General features: G+C 40.6%; 1 protein-coding gene across 3 annotated transcripts in view; it reads right to left on the bottom strand.

Moving 5' to 3' along the window:
• Positions 1-15601, bottom strand: part of KCNIP4 (potassium voltage-gated channel interacting protein 4) — a 404299-nt gene that overhangs the window by 83193 nt on the left and 305505 nt on the right. The window lies entirely within an intron of this gene.

Below are 15601 nucleotides of genomic sequence, written 5' to 3'. Positions count from 1 at the left end.
TTGTACTTTATCCTATTTAATATTCATATATCACATGGAAAATGAAAAGTACTTTGAAAACAGCCAATTATTTTGAATGTGTTCTGTTAGAGGTGTTTGTTGGCAATGACATTGCAATTTCTATTCCAGGAGAACCTATTATTTTACAATTTTGTGATTTAATTCAATCAGTTATAAAATATAACTACTCAGAAGAAAATTGCTCACAGCACATATGAATGCATTGTCTCTACCTTATTTATAAACATTAATTACTATTTACACAGCTTAGATTTTAAAATATAATCACCTATTGGAATGCTTATTATTATCATTATCCATATTATTATTACAAGTCATGAAGGGTCCCTTATAAAAGAGATATTATTTTATAGGTGATAGGGTCCTATTTGCTTTTTTGTAAGTGAGGGAAAGAAACATTATTTTTGCCAGTGATTAAACACAGAGAGAAAAATCTACAGTAAACATGCTGGGGTGAGGGTAGAAGGAAACTAGAAATGTGATTGAACTTGCACACAGAGGCAGACTAAAATGATTGATACTCTAAGATATTCTTGTTGTCGGGAAAGGCAGCAGCTATGAGGAACTATGATCAAAGAGAAAAATTTAAAAAGTAGTGAAACATGAAGCGAGGTAAAGAAAGATAGCCCATGATACTACACTAAAGGAACAATGCCCTAATAGTAGAGCTTCTCTTGAATTTTGATAGATTTTCTCCTGTTTGTCCTAAAAATGTAATATTAGTAAACCACTCTTTATAGCATTTGATCTGCATAAGCATTTTACATACATTTACTCATAAAATTCCCATGAGCACACTGTATTATGTTCTAAAGATGAAGACACTGGCACAGAGAGTGTAAGAAACCTGCCCATGTTCACACAGTACCACAGTCAGAGTCTAAAGCCTCGTTCCAGGGTTCATGGTCTTGTTCATGGCTGCAACCTCACCACCAAGATTAATGTCTCCCATGTGGCAGGTATTGATAAAAATGTGTCAACTGAGCCCCAGCTAGTTTGCTCCATGGATAGAGCATCAGCCTGCGGACTGAAGGGTCCTAGGTTCTATTCTGGTCAAGGGCATATGCCCAGGTTGTGGGCTCGATCCCCAGTGGGGGGCATTCAGGAGGCAGGCAATCAATGATTCTCTCTCATCATTGATGTTTCTATCTCTCTTCCCTTCTCCCTTCCTCTCTGAAATCAATAAAAACACTTTAAAAAAATAAAATAGAAGAAACCAAGATGGCAGCATAGGGAAGTACCTAAACTGCTTCCTCGCACAACAATTTCAAAACTACAACCAAAAGACAGAACGGACATCATCCAGAACCACAGGAAAACTGGCTGAGTGGAAATTCTACAACTAGAAGGAAAGAAAAAAGCTCACGGAGAATCAGAGGAGCTGCAAAGGGCTGAGGTATGGAGACACACGTGCAGAGAGGAAGGGCGGCTGAGTACCTGGCTGGCTTTCTCTGGCAGGAGGGGGAAGGAAGCCCCTGACTACACTGAACCCCAGTTCCAACTGCACTGAACCCCAGTTCCTGGAGAAACCCCATGGAACCAGGCTCATACGGGGGTAGTCTGGACTGTCAGGCAGAGAGAAAGGCACATGGAGACTCAGAGACTGGGGGGAGCCACGGCAGGCAGGGGTCTGGAGGCGCACGTGTGCGAGTGCGTGCAAAGAAGACTGACTGCGGAGGTTGCCGCAGTGTTTCCTTAGCAGAAGGGAGTTGGAAGCTCCTGACTGCACTGAACCCCAGTTCCAACTGCATTGAACCCCAGTTCTGGGCGAGCCCCTGGGGACTCACAATCTTACAGGGGCAATCTGGACTGTCAGGCGGAAACTCAGGAGAGCCACGGAAGGCAGAGGTCTGGAGGCACACGCACAAGGGCAGGGCTGACGGGAAGCTAAGACTCTCTGCTCAGCCCCGAGACTCCACCCCATTCAAGCTGAACACAGAGGCTTTTGCAATTTTGCAAGTCTGGTCCTATAAGGCTCTCTCCAGCACAGAAGGTCTCCCGGCGTAGACACAGCTGATACAGCCAATTGGCCTGGAGGTCAATTCCTCCCAGTGATACCAACAACAATCAAGACTTAACTACAACAAGGCTGTATACACAGACCACAAAGGGGTGCACCAAGAGTGTCCATCTTAGGTAACTGGGGAGGCCGACCCACTGGGCCATATAGGTAACCTAGCACACAAAGCTACCCTACCAACTCAGGTAAGCAGTGAAAATGCAGAGACAAAGAAAGAGATTACAAACAAAAGAAATGGAGGAAAACAAATGCCTGGATATAGAATTCAAAACCACGGTTATAAGGTTTTTCAAGAATTTCCTAGAAAAGGCCAATAAATTTAGTGAGACCCTCAAGGATATGAAAAAGACCAACTAGAAATTAAACATACACTGACTGAAATAAAATATATTATACAGAGACCCAACAGCAGACTAGAGGAACGTAAGAATCAAGTCAAAGATTTGAAATACAAAGAAGCAAAAAACACTCAACCAGAAAAGCAAAAAGAAAAAAGGATCCAAAAAGTTGAAGATAGTGTAAGAAGCCTCTGGGACAACTTCAAGCATACCAACATTTGAATGATGGGGGTGCCAGAAGAAGGGAGAGAGCAAGATACTGAAAACCTATTTGAAGAAATAGTGACTGAAAACTTCCCCCACCTGGTGAAAGAAATAGACTTACAAGTCCAGGAAGCTCACAGAACCCCAAACAAAAGGAATCCAAAGAGGACCACACCAAGACACATCATAATTAAAATACCAAGAGCAAAAGACAAAAAGAGAATATTAAAAGCAGCAAGAGAAAAGCAGTTAGTTACCTACAAGGGAGCACCCATATGATTGTCAGCTGATTTCTCAACAGAAACTATGCAGGCCAGACGGGAGTGGAAAGAAATATTCAAAGTGATGAATAGCAAGAACCTACAACTAAGATTACTCTACTCAGCAAAGTTATCATTCAGAATTGAAGGTCAGATAAAGAGCTTCACAGACAGAAAAAGTTAAAGGAGTTCATCACCACCAAACCAGTATTATATGAAATGATGAAAGGTATTCTTTAAGAAAAGGAAGAAGAAAAAAGGAAAGATAAAAATTATGAACAACAAATACATATCTATCAACAAGTGAACCTAAAAATCAAGTGAATTAAAAATCTGAGGAATAGAATAAACTGGTGAATATAATAGAATCAGGGGCATAGAAAGGGAGTGGACTGATAATTATCAGGGGGAAAGGGGTATGGGGGGTGCAGGAAGAGACTGGACAAAAATCGTACACCTATGGATGAGAACAGTGGTGGGGAGATAAGGGCAGAGGGTGGGGTGGGAACTGGGTGGAGGGGAGCTATGGCGGGGGGAAAAGGAGAAACAATTGTAATAATCTGAACAATAAAGATTTATTAAATTTAAAAAAAAGAACTGAAAAAAAAATTTAAAAAAATGTGTCAAATGACTAAATGACCTGGGCTTGAGTTTCAGCGCTACTACTTAGTAGCCTTATAATGTGGGACAAGTCACTTAAAACCTCAAATCTTTATTCTCCTCGGTTGTTAAATGGTGATCATAATAGCACCTGAATAATTCTGAAGATTAAATAGAATCTGTATATAAAGGATTTTGCTTAGTGTATGGTGCACCATCGGAATCCATACTCATACCTTTTGCTATTATTATCGTGCTTTTGCCCCCTCTGCTCACCTAAAGCACTGATTGACTTTACCCTGTCACTCAGCTCAATTAAACATGGGTTTCATAACCTCCAGAACACTCACTGGAGAATTTGCCCACCTCTAAGCAGATTCAGAGAACACAAAATGTACTGTGGAGCTGTTTTTCTACCCAAAGTCTCCAATGAAAATGTTTTGCTAAAAGGTGAATAAGCTTTCTTCTGTCAGTTCATCTCCAGAGCTTGCTGTTTTGTTCTTTTTTTTTTTTCCTTCTGAAAGTTTATAAGCAAAGATGGGCCTGTGTTCCCCGAAAGGGCTTCTGCCCATCACACTTGCAGCTCTAGATCTCCTGGCAGAAAAAGCAATTTGGAAGTAAGGAGGTTAAACTTTAACCCTGCAATCTAAGCGGACAACAGAGCAATTTTATAGACCTGGTGGGGTGTAAAATTGAGTCTGTTTAAAGTGTTAGGCTCCTATGTCAGTGTATAAAGGACACCAGCAGAAACTGGCATTGCTACTGTTAATGTTTAGCCCAAATATTACTCTTCAGGTCAATGCAAGTGGACAAGAGGTATTTATGACTCCTACTGGAAATTGCACAAGTGACCAATTATGAAATCATCAATAAAAGAGACAAAAAACAGAGAAAGCTTTTTAAATCTAAACTTCTAGCCCTAGCTGGTTTGGCCTGTGGACTGAAGGGTCCCAGGTTCAATTCTGGTCAAGAGTACATGCCCAGGTTGTGGGCTTGATCCCCAATAGGGGGCATGCAGGAGGCAGCCAATCAATGATTCTCATCATTGATATTTCTTTCTCTCTCCCTCTCTCTTCCTCTCTGAAATCAATAAAAATATATTTTAAAAAACACACACTAATCTTCATTATGAAAACTAAAATAAAATAAATCTAAACCTCTATGTAGCTTTTTATAAGTAGTTTATAAAAACACTCCATCCCTATTGGTCCAAATTAGCAATTAAAACAAAACATAGTGAAAAAAATCAAGTGGGAAGAAAAAAGATTTCATCACACAGGTAACCTGAACAAAAAAGATACAACAATTGACAATAAAGCTTGCTTCTGGGAATGGCTTGTGCTCTTCAGACACTTTAAACCATGTCTAAAATCAAATGATCACCCCTTCTTAACTTTCATGGCCTTCTCTGTTCCCCGTCTTGCTGAATGCACCAGTATCCGTCTGGTGGAATCACTTTGTACGTTTTCCATCTTTCACTCAGTGTTTCCAGTTGCACCTTCACCACGCATTTCAAGTCCTTCTTCTCCCTTCTATAACCACCTCCTTATATTGAGGCATTTGTCCTCTTCTCTAGACAGGGAAGTCTATGGTGAAGACCCAATGCTCTGGCATTACACTGAGGTGAAACCCCTCCTTCGACAGAGAGTAATTGTGAGGTCTTGGGTTAGTGATTTCATTTCATTGTTTATTTCTCTCACTTAAGTGGAGATTTTATGATTTATTATCGTGTCATGTTCTCATGCTGAGTTTCAGTTGGTTCCTTGATTCAGAAATCAATACCCAGCTAGGTTTTGCTGACAGTTTTGACACCCTGTTCATGTCTTGTATTAAACGTTACTCTTGATTCTTTGCTAGTCTTTTCTCTGACTTCAAGTTCACCATCAACTCTTCTAAGGTAGGACTTGTGTCCAGCTCCCTTGACTCTTGGCTAACTCTAGCCATCTCAAAACTCAAACAGAAAAGGATACATTCCCCATTTTGAACCAGTAATCAAACTTCTGGGCATACATATATTCAAAGAAATAACAGTATATCAAAATGATATCTGCACTCCCTTGCTCATTGCAGAAATATTCACAAAGCTAAGATATAGACATAACCTAAGTGAACATCAACAGATGTATGTGATATAGATATACAATGGAATGTTATTCAGTGAGAGAAAGAAGGAAATCTGGCTGTTTGTGGCAATATACATGGAACTTGAGGGCATTATGCTAAGTTAAGTAAGCCAGACAGAGAAATACAAATATTTTATGATATCACTTATATATGGAATTTTAAAAAATAAATAAACAAACAAACAAATAAAATAAAAAAGTCAAATTCATAGAAACAGAGAATGAAAAAGGGGTTGCCAAGGACTGGAGGTGGACAGAGGTAGGAGGAGGGAGGGAATAGGGCAAGATTGGACAAACTTTTAGCTATCCCAATATATAAAAGGCCAGGGTTGTAACAACCAATCACCACGGTAGGCTGACCAACCCGGAAGTCCTTCAGTCAGTGCTGGGTTGCTGTGGTGACCCAGCACTGACTGCCCCACTACAGTCTGGTGACCCAGCACTGACTGCCCCACTACAGTCTGGTGACCCAGCACTGACTGCCCAGGGGGCTGAGACCCAGAGAGAGAGGCAAAGTCTGATCTGCAGCCTCAGTGGCAGCTGTTGGTCAGTACTTGCCTCTCTCTTTCTCTCCCTCTTTCTTTCTGAACTTAGCAGCAGCCTGACTTTTCTTTCTCTCCAGCCTCCGCAGGGGCTGCTGTTCAGCCCCGCCTTTCTAATCAGGCCCAGAGATAGGCCCGGAGATGCTGACTGGCATAGGAACCGACCAATCAGGACCAAATCTGGGTGCTGTGAAGAACCAATGGCTGCCTAGGAGGCGCAGCTTCTGACACTGACTGGCATAGACACCGACCAATCAGGACCAAATCTGGGTGCTGTGAAGAACCAATGGCTGCCTAGGAGGCGCAGCTTCTGACACTGACTGGCATAGACACCGACCAATCAGAACCAAATCTGGGTGCTGTGGGTAGCCAATGACTGCCTAGGAGGTAGAGCTTTTGATGCTGACTGACATAGACATTGACCAATCAGAACCAAATCTGGGTGCTGTGGGGAGCCAATGACTGCCTAGGAGGTAGAGCTTTTGATGCTGACTGACATAGACACTGACCAATCAGAACCAAATCTGGGTGCTGTGGAGAGCCAATGGCTGCCTAGGAGGTGGAGCTTTTGACGCTGACTGGCATAGACACCGACCAATCAGAACCAAATCTGGGTGCTGTGCGGAGCCAATGACTGCCTAAGAGGTAGAGCTGTTGACACTGACTGGCATAGACACCGACCAATCAGAACCAAATCTGGGTGCTGTGGAGAGCCAATGGCTGCTTAGGAGGTGGAGCTTTTGACACTGGCATAGAAACTGACCAATCATAACCAAATTGGCCAGAAGAGGAGGGCAGTTGGGGGTGAGATCAGGCCAGCAGGGGAGGACAGTTGGAGGCACCAAGCTGGGAGAGGAGGGCAGTTGGGGGCAAGATCAGGCTGGCAGGGAAGGGCAGTTAGGGGTGATCAGGCTGGCAGACAGGTGAGCAGTTAGGAGCCAGCGGTCTCACAGGGATCAGGCCTAAACTAGCAGTCGGACATCCCCCACGGGGTCCCCAATTGGAGAGGGTGCAGACTGGGCTAAGGGAACCTTCCCCCCTCTGTGCACGAATTTCATGTACCGGGCCTCTAGGAAGATAAGGGTTGAGGAGCTAATGTAGAACATGGTGACTGTATTTGATAATACTGTGTTGTATAATTGAAATTTTCTAAGATAGTAAAACTTAAATATCTTACCCCCTCTATAAAAAAAAACAACAAAAAACCTCACACTAAATAAACGTGAAGTGATGAATGTGTTAAGTAACTAAATGATGGGAATCCTTTCACAATGTATAAAGTATCACATCACCATGGTGTACATTTTTAATATCTTACAATTTTATATGCCAAATAGCTCAATAAAGCTGAAATATAAGTAAATAAATACATGTGTTGGATAACTCCCCATTACCTCGGCCTTTACTGCAGAGAAAGTTCCAGACTGATGTTGGCACCAAGGACCTACAAATTCTGGTCCCAGAGCACCTTTTCACCTTCCTCCCTATTTCTCATTCTTTCTATCTTAAGCTTTATCTTTTCAGGTACCTAGATTGTTCCCCCTGCTTTTTCTGTCTCAAAGAGCACTGCTGAAATATTCTCTCTTTGTGAAATGCACTGAGGAGAGATTCAGTCTCATTTGAACATGATCAGACTGAGGTCAGGAGAATACAATCTCTCTGGACAACATGGGCGTTGCAAAGGTGCCCTATGTTGAGTAGGTAAGTGGGAAAAAAAAATATATATATATGTGTGTGTATATATATATATATATATATATATATATATATGTGTGTGTGTGTGTGTGTGTGTGTGCATATATATATATATTTTGTAAAACTGACCAACACAGTGAATGTAACTAGAGAACTGGTAAAGTACACAGACTCTGCCCCTGCCCCCACACCTCTTACTGATGAGGTGATTCAGGCAAGCAAATTAGCCTCTCATCCCTCAGTTGCCTATTTTGTAAAATGTGAATAATAAAGTGTCCATTTTATAGGACTGGTTTTAGGACAAAATAAATTAAACTGTGCAAAGCACTTCTTTTTTTATTTAGTTTATAAAGATTTTTGAAATTGATTTTTTTTTTTTTAGAGAGAGAGAGAAGGGAGAGGGAGGGAGGGAGAGAGAAACATTGATATGAGAGCAGAACATCCATCAGCTACCTCCTATACGTCTTCTATTGGGGATTGAGCCTTCCCTGACCAGGAATCAAACCAGCAACCTTTTGGTGCACCAGATGATGCCCAACCACTGAGCAACACTGTCCAGGGCATATGTAAAGCACTTAGAACTGTACCAACCACATAGTAAGTGTTAGGTGCTTATTAAATAAGTAAAAATATCATCTGAAAATTCTATCACAAAATTTTTTAGCTCATACAGATAATAAAGTTGATGGACCTTGTTTCATATATGCAAATTAAGTTTACAAACCCTCAAGGGTTATGTTTCTGTTCCTCCAAAATTTTTCCTGACTATGCCCAAGTCAGAGCTTTTAGCTAAAGTCACCAAGGAGTTAGCATGAGATTAATTAATTGTCAGAAGGCTAAATATTTTTTTAAAAAACTTCCTGGAGATTACTGTTGTATTTTTAATTGGCAACATGTTGGCAGTTCAAGTCATTTTTTTTGAAAATAAATCCAACAGCCACATGCTGATGGCTTCTCAGCCAAGAGAGGCATCTAAAACTTTCATGATCAATAAGCTGCCAGGAAACAAAACACTGAAATGTTATGCTGGGTTTGACACCAAAAACCTGAAGTAGAGTTAGGAAATTATGTTTTGCAATTATCCAAGGCAATTTGATGATGGTGGCTTATGGGTTATGAGTAGTCTAGCTTTATAATAACCTTGTTGCATTTGCTCTTCTGTGTCTGCTCAAATCAACAACAAAAACCCCTGGAATAGGGTTTTAATTTGGTGAATCAAGTATTTTGATTCAATGAGGGCACTGAGATTCTACTGGGTAAATCCTATATAATAAAAGCCTAATAGGCTAAGTGTCTGGTCGACCCATTGGCCATTCAACCAATCAAAGCATAATATGCTAATGATATGCTAAGGCTGCTCAACTGCTCACTATGATGCTCACTGACCACCAGGGGGCAGACGCTCCAACCGGTAGGTTAGCTTGCTGCTGGGGTCCCACCGATTGGTACTGAGTGAGATGGCCGGACACACCCTGGAGCCCTCCCATTGTCCCTCTCCACTGGCCAACCTACTGTGTCTCTCCCTGGCCCTGATCATGCACCGGTAGGGTCCCTTGGCCTGGCCTGCACCCTCTCGCAATCTGGGACCCCTCAGGGGATGTCAGAGAACTGGTTTCGGCCCAATCCCCAAGCCAGGCTGAGGGACCCCAGTGGTGCATGAATTTGTGTACCAGGCCTCTAGTGTTATTATAGAGCAAATTTAAATTAAAACACACACACACACACACACACACACACACACACACAATCAACTGTTTATTTTATTTTTTTGCATTTATTCCTTACCATTATCTAGTGACTTTTTTCTTTAAAAAAATAAATGTTGTTAAGCTGTGTTAAGGCTATATCTCCTCACTGAATAACTGAGTAGCTCACTTTATCTTTCCATGCCCCAGCTCAGCCTGATAAAATGGTGCAGACAGCAGGCTCTGGTGTCAGAATCCCAGCTCTGATCATGGGAAAGTTGTCTGACTTATCTGTACCTGTTTTCTGAGCTGTTGTGTGGGGAAGACAATATGCCTTCCTCAGGAGGGAATATCAATTTGACTGAGTCAAAACTTGTCATATGTTCATACTCATGCTGTTTCGTGTGCCAAGTGCTTTGCATAAATGATCTTGTTCAGTCCCCACAATAACCTGTTTTTCTGATGACCACAATGGTCTTTCCTTCTGCACTGTGAATAAACTATGTGGCTTTCCTCCTTAGAAACTTGTCACTTGCTGTTTCCTCTTCCTTGGAACTCTCTCTCCAGACCCTCACATTACTGACCTCCTCTTGTTTTAGGGTCTCAAAAGTCACTCCATCAATGAGGCAAAGCAGTTCCTCTACCCACATTCAGTGCATTACCACAGGTTTACCTTTTTATAACATTCATCAACTCCCGAGACTATCTTTATTTTCATTTTTATCATCTCTCTTTCCATAAAAGCTCCATGAGGACAGTGAACTGATATGTCCTATTCTCTGCTCAAAAGCCAGTGCCTACAATCATGCTTGCCACACATGGTCTCTCAAAATAATATTATGGGATGAATGATTCAGTCAGGAGAAACTATGGGGCCAGAGAATTTAACTAAGTAACTTCAGGCACTTTGTTTAGTAAGAGGCATGAGAGGAATTCAGATCATGCAGAGATTACACTGAAGCCCATGCTATCTCCATTTTTCTTCCTCCATTTTTCTTTGCTCAGTACTTGTTAGAAGAGATAATGAGGGTCTGAGCAAGAGCCCTACCACAAGAGATGAAAAGGAGAAGTTAATTTAAAAGATATTTCAGAGAAAATTGACCCGAGTGTGATGATGGTGGGTGGGTAAGCATAAAACAAAGGGAAGATGATTCTAATTTCAGCAACTATTAGCTTATGGTGCCAATGAATGATATAAACAACCTGGGACTGGGACTGAGGGATGGTGATCAGGCTACTGCATCAGGCTGGTGCTCATGTTTGCATCCTGGCCTGGGGTTGCACAGAGCAGTGAGCAATTGGCTGCACAGGGGGCAGGGCCAAACACTTGAAGGAGCTAATCCTTCACTCATGGCCTAGGTGTTGTGTTGGCAGCCTCAGTAGCTATCCTATTCCTATTCTTGTTGGGGGGTTCTTAGTGTCAGAAGGAAGACATGCTAACACTCACATTAATTCTCAGCAGATCATATCCACCACTCCTGCTCCACTGGAGGCCATTGCAAAGAGCTGTTAGCTCCTTCTCCAAGCCATGTCTGTTGTTCCTCAAACCTTTCCACAGCAGTTGGACTTCAGTATTTGTCTGACTATCTTCACAGACATGGAAGTCAAGATTTGTGGTTTAACAGGAATCTGGGCTTATCATTTTTTTGCTGTTTGTTATAGATGAGTAATATATTTGATTTTCAAAAATTTAAGAATAGTCTATGGTTTTCATGCTAAAAATCACTGTCATGTGCTACTTCTTTTAATGCTTTAATTTGGGGTACAAACAGCAGTACTAATGTTTAAGTCTATATTTAACAAGTGACTATAAAATACATATAATTTCCAAATATTGAGCATATTAAGTCCATGCAACAAAAAAGTTCAGGAGGCAATTGTATGTGTTTAAATATTTGAAAAGCCAACTAAAAAAAATTTTTTTTTCTGATATACATTGGGAAACTTGTATTCACATAATTTATTTTTTTTCATCTAATAATTCAAATTTGGGAGAAAATAATCTAAAAGACATATATAGCTATATGTATATAGATATATGCACAGATATGTTTATCCCAGTGTTATTTATATTAGGGGAGGGGGAGGATTCAAAAGGGAAGAAAATCTAAATATTCCCAAACCAGGTAATATGGTCAAATATAATTTATAATAACTATACAATGTAATATTATGTTTGCCACTGAAAATGACTTTTCAGATTCTTTTAACAACAAGGCTAATATTGATGAAAGTATGCAATGTAATAAAGGATAAAAACTAGGTATAGCCTGGTCGGTGTGGCTCAGTGGTTGAGTGTCGATCTATGAACCAGGAGGTCACAGTTTGATTTCCGTTCAAGGCATATGCCTGGATTGCAGGCTGGATCCCCAGTGTGGGGCATGCAGGAGGCAGCTGATCAATGATTCCCTCTCATCATTGGTGTTTCTATCTCTACTTCTCCCTTCCTCTCTGAAATCAATAAAAATATATTTTAAAAAAAACAACTTGGTATAGATGAGATCTCATTCATACACACAGAAATGAAAAAGATGTTCATACTTATTTATTGATACTTCAAGGGAAAGGGGTATAGCAGGACTATGAGTGTGTTGTGTGCTGTGAGTGTGTGGGTGTGTGTGTGTGTGTGTGTGTGTGTGTGTGTGTGTGATTTCTCATCTATTTTGTGCTTTCCAAATTTTCTGCCATGAACTTGAGTAACTTTTGTAAATAAACCATTCATCTTCCCAACCCCCAAGGGGAAGGAGGAGGAGCGGGAAGAGGAGGAGGAAGACGATTCTGTGGAAGAAAGTGTTGACATGAAGAATACTCTCAGGGGCAGGAGTATGGTGGAAGTGAGAAGGAAGGCTTGAGTTCACTGTGAGGAAGGATGCCCCTTCAGGGTGGCTTCCTGAAGAAGCCAGGCTGCTCCCTGGTGAAGCAAGAGTCTGTCTGGGAACTAAACATGGCTACATGTCTTTCCTATGCTTCCTCCAAACTCTCGGGTTCTTGATTGTGAGAATCTAAGTGCTCCATAGTTTAGGGGAGTGTAGGATTTTCTGCAGGAAATATTTGTTGTTGTTGTTGTTGTTGTTGTTATTTGCGTAATATTGACAAATCTCACATTTCCTGCCAAGAGGAATGAGAGATCTTTTTTCAATCTGCCTTCCTGGAATAAGAAAATGAAATTTAGGGTAAGTATTGGCCCTATATGAAACTCACTTTCAGCCCCTAGCTTTGAAGCTGCGTGGGATCTGGTTTAGAATATTTCCTCAGCCACCCTGCAGGTCATTCAAGCCTGGAACTAGCCCATCAGGCCTCCCCTCCCCTAGGGTTCTCTGTGTGTGGTCCAGCATGCAGACCTGTGGGCCCATGCTGTTCCTCCTGCCACTCTGGTACCACCTGCCTTGTGCCTCATGTTCTCATGTCATCTTTTGAGTTTGTGTCCAATCTCTTAGGGCCCAGATCATAAATAGGGATCTAATGAAATCACTATTGTAAAGTAACACAACAATGGAATTCATGTGGTCTCTTTTCCACGTAACTTACTTCCACATGCTGGGGTTTTCTTGTGATGGGTAGCTAATGGGGAAAGCGGTGGCTACTGAAGGCAGGAGTTTTATATCTGCAGACATTGGCGGCCATGTCTAGTGTTGGTTCACTATCAGCCAGTTTTATGAACTCCCATTTTTATAAAAATAGTTTTTGGAGTCCTTCTGCTCATTTTTTTAGAATCTTTTTTTTTTTTCAAGAAATGTTCTGACATCTTCCTCATATCTGCTTGGAAATTGCAGTGTACCCACTTATTTGTGTGCTTTACTAAATATTGGAACAGGAGGCATGCTCAAGAGGACTGGGCGATTTTGTTCTTCCCTAAGTAAATATAGCGATCCATTTGAAAGTTACATTTCACCTGTCTGCTTTGTACAAATGACCGTATTTTGATAACTATCTGGTCCATTGGCAATTTTGACTCCAGCTTGAAAGGATAAAAGCAATGGCTCTAACAGCCCACATTTGCTGAAAATTGTGGCAAGAAAAAGTTCTGTAGCGTCAGTGTCATGCAGGACTAGGTTTCGGCGTAATTCTTCATGATGGCCCTCCGGGTTGTTGATGACATGTCATGTTTTGTTTTTGAGATGGTGTGCATGTGTTCAATGAAGGAAAAATGTCAAAGCAATGTTTCTCAACCATAGTTCTATTTTTTTTGTCTATATGGTTATTACTCATAAAAGTAATTTTGTCCTGTCCCCTCTCTCCACAGAATGTCCTAACAGGACAGATCTTTTTCAAAGCTGTTTTATGTACTGTTCTCTCTCCCAGCACAAGGACAAGGCCTGGCATATAATAAATATATGTTGAATGACTAAGTGAATTAATTAAATCTTATTATTATGATATATTACCTTTGGTCAGTGCCTCTGAAATGATTTACCATTTTTTCTAGGACTTTTGACTGGAATGTATTGGGTTGTTTGAAGTACTTTACATATTTTCTCCATTTTTGTTGTGGAGATTAGTGAAATTTCAGGGCATTTACATTTTCAAATCATGAATTGAGTCCATCAGTTCCTACAACACTGTGTGGCAGTATATAAAGAGAGTTAGACGAAGACATGGGTTATTCTCATTTTTAGGTTTTTCTTTTCAAATCTTTTCCTTATGTTGCATTAAAGATAATGATTAGCAAGTGAAAACAGAATCATGCAAGTAAATCTTTCGAATGACAAAAGTAAAATTTGATGGCTTTTTAAAACCTTAGAAAGAGAATAAAATAAATATCATTGCAAGAGTTAATTGATTAAAATTTCAATATTCAAACCAGAAATTTAACCCCACACCTACAATGTTTCTCCTAGCTTCTTAGTTATTTGTTTCCTAACTGGGGAAGAACAACACATCTGTGTGTCTGACTCCCACTGTTCTTTGATGCTTGAAAAAAAATGTGTATGAAAGAATGTTTGTATACATAGAATATTTGTAAATGTTCATTATGTACAGCATTTTTTAATTTTATTTTAACTTTATTAATCCTCACCCGAGGATATTTTTCCATTGATTTTTAGGGAGAGTAGAAGAGAGAGGGAAAGACAGAGAGAAACACCGATGTGAGATAAACACATTGCTTGGTTGCCTCCTGCATGAGCCCCGGCCAGGGCCCGGGCTGGGGAGGAGCCTGCAACCAAGGTACATGCCTTCGGCCGGAATCGAACCTGGGACCCTTTGATACTCAGGCTGACACTCTATTCACTGAGCCAAACCGGCTAGGACTGTATAGCATCTTTTAAAAAAATAAATAAAGGTTTTCCCTTTAGATCCTCATTTTCTACTCCTTAAGAATGGCATGAAATTGGAGAAAGATAAAATGGAGAGTATGCTGGTTAGTCTATGTGTCTCACATTGTCTAGGCTATAGAACCCATTTATTTAATCAAACACTAATCTAAGTGTTACTATCTAGATATTTTGTGGATGTGATTAACATCTATAATCCATTGGCTTTCAGAAAATGAGAATACCCTGGATTATGTGGGTGGACCTCATCCAATCAGTTGGAAAGACTTAGGCAAAACCAGAAGTTTCCTGTAGAAGGAATTCTGCTCAAGGTTATAGCACTGAATCCTGTCTGATTTTCCAGCCTGTCAGGCTGACCTATGAACTTCGGACATGCCTGGTCTTATAGTAGTGTGAACCTATCCCTAAAATAAATCTCTTTATATGTATGTATATCTGTATATGTGTATATACATGTACTAGTATATGTATATGTAAATGTATATGTATGCATATGTATGCATTGGTTCTGTTTTCTAGAGAACCCTGATTGATACAAGTAGAGAGTGTGCAAAGAAAAAAAAAAGTCACATCTGTGTAGTAAATGTTTTTCATTTTATAGTAGTTTTTTGAACCTAATGATATTTCTGAAGTTTGGCAGTATCTAAATTATAGCACCAAGTGCATGTAGAGGAGTCAAGAAATTTACAAGGTAAATACACTTTAAAGGGTGCACTGCTCTGGACCCAAGAGTTACCTGAGCCTCAGATCAAACAAAAACTTCCAAATGTTTTGAAGCCCAAGCTCCTGTCACCAACACCGAGCTGTCCACCTGCCAATCAGGAAGCACCTTGAAATCGC

Source organism: Eptesicus fuscus, chromosome 2, assembly GCF_027574615.1.
Source record: "Eptesicus fuscus isolate TK198812 chromosome 2, DD_ASM_mEF_20220401, whole genome shotgun sequence".
NCBI classification, from domain to species: Eukaryota; Metazoa; Chordata; class Mammalia; order Chiroptera; family Vespertilionidae; genus Eptesicus; species Eptesicus fuscus.
The sequence above is the reverse complement of the archived record's forward strand: the minus strand, read 5'-3'. Positions and strand labels throughout refer to the sequence as shown.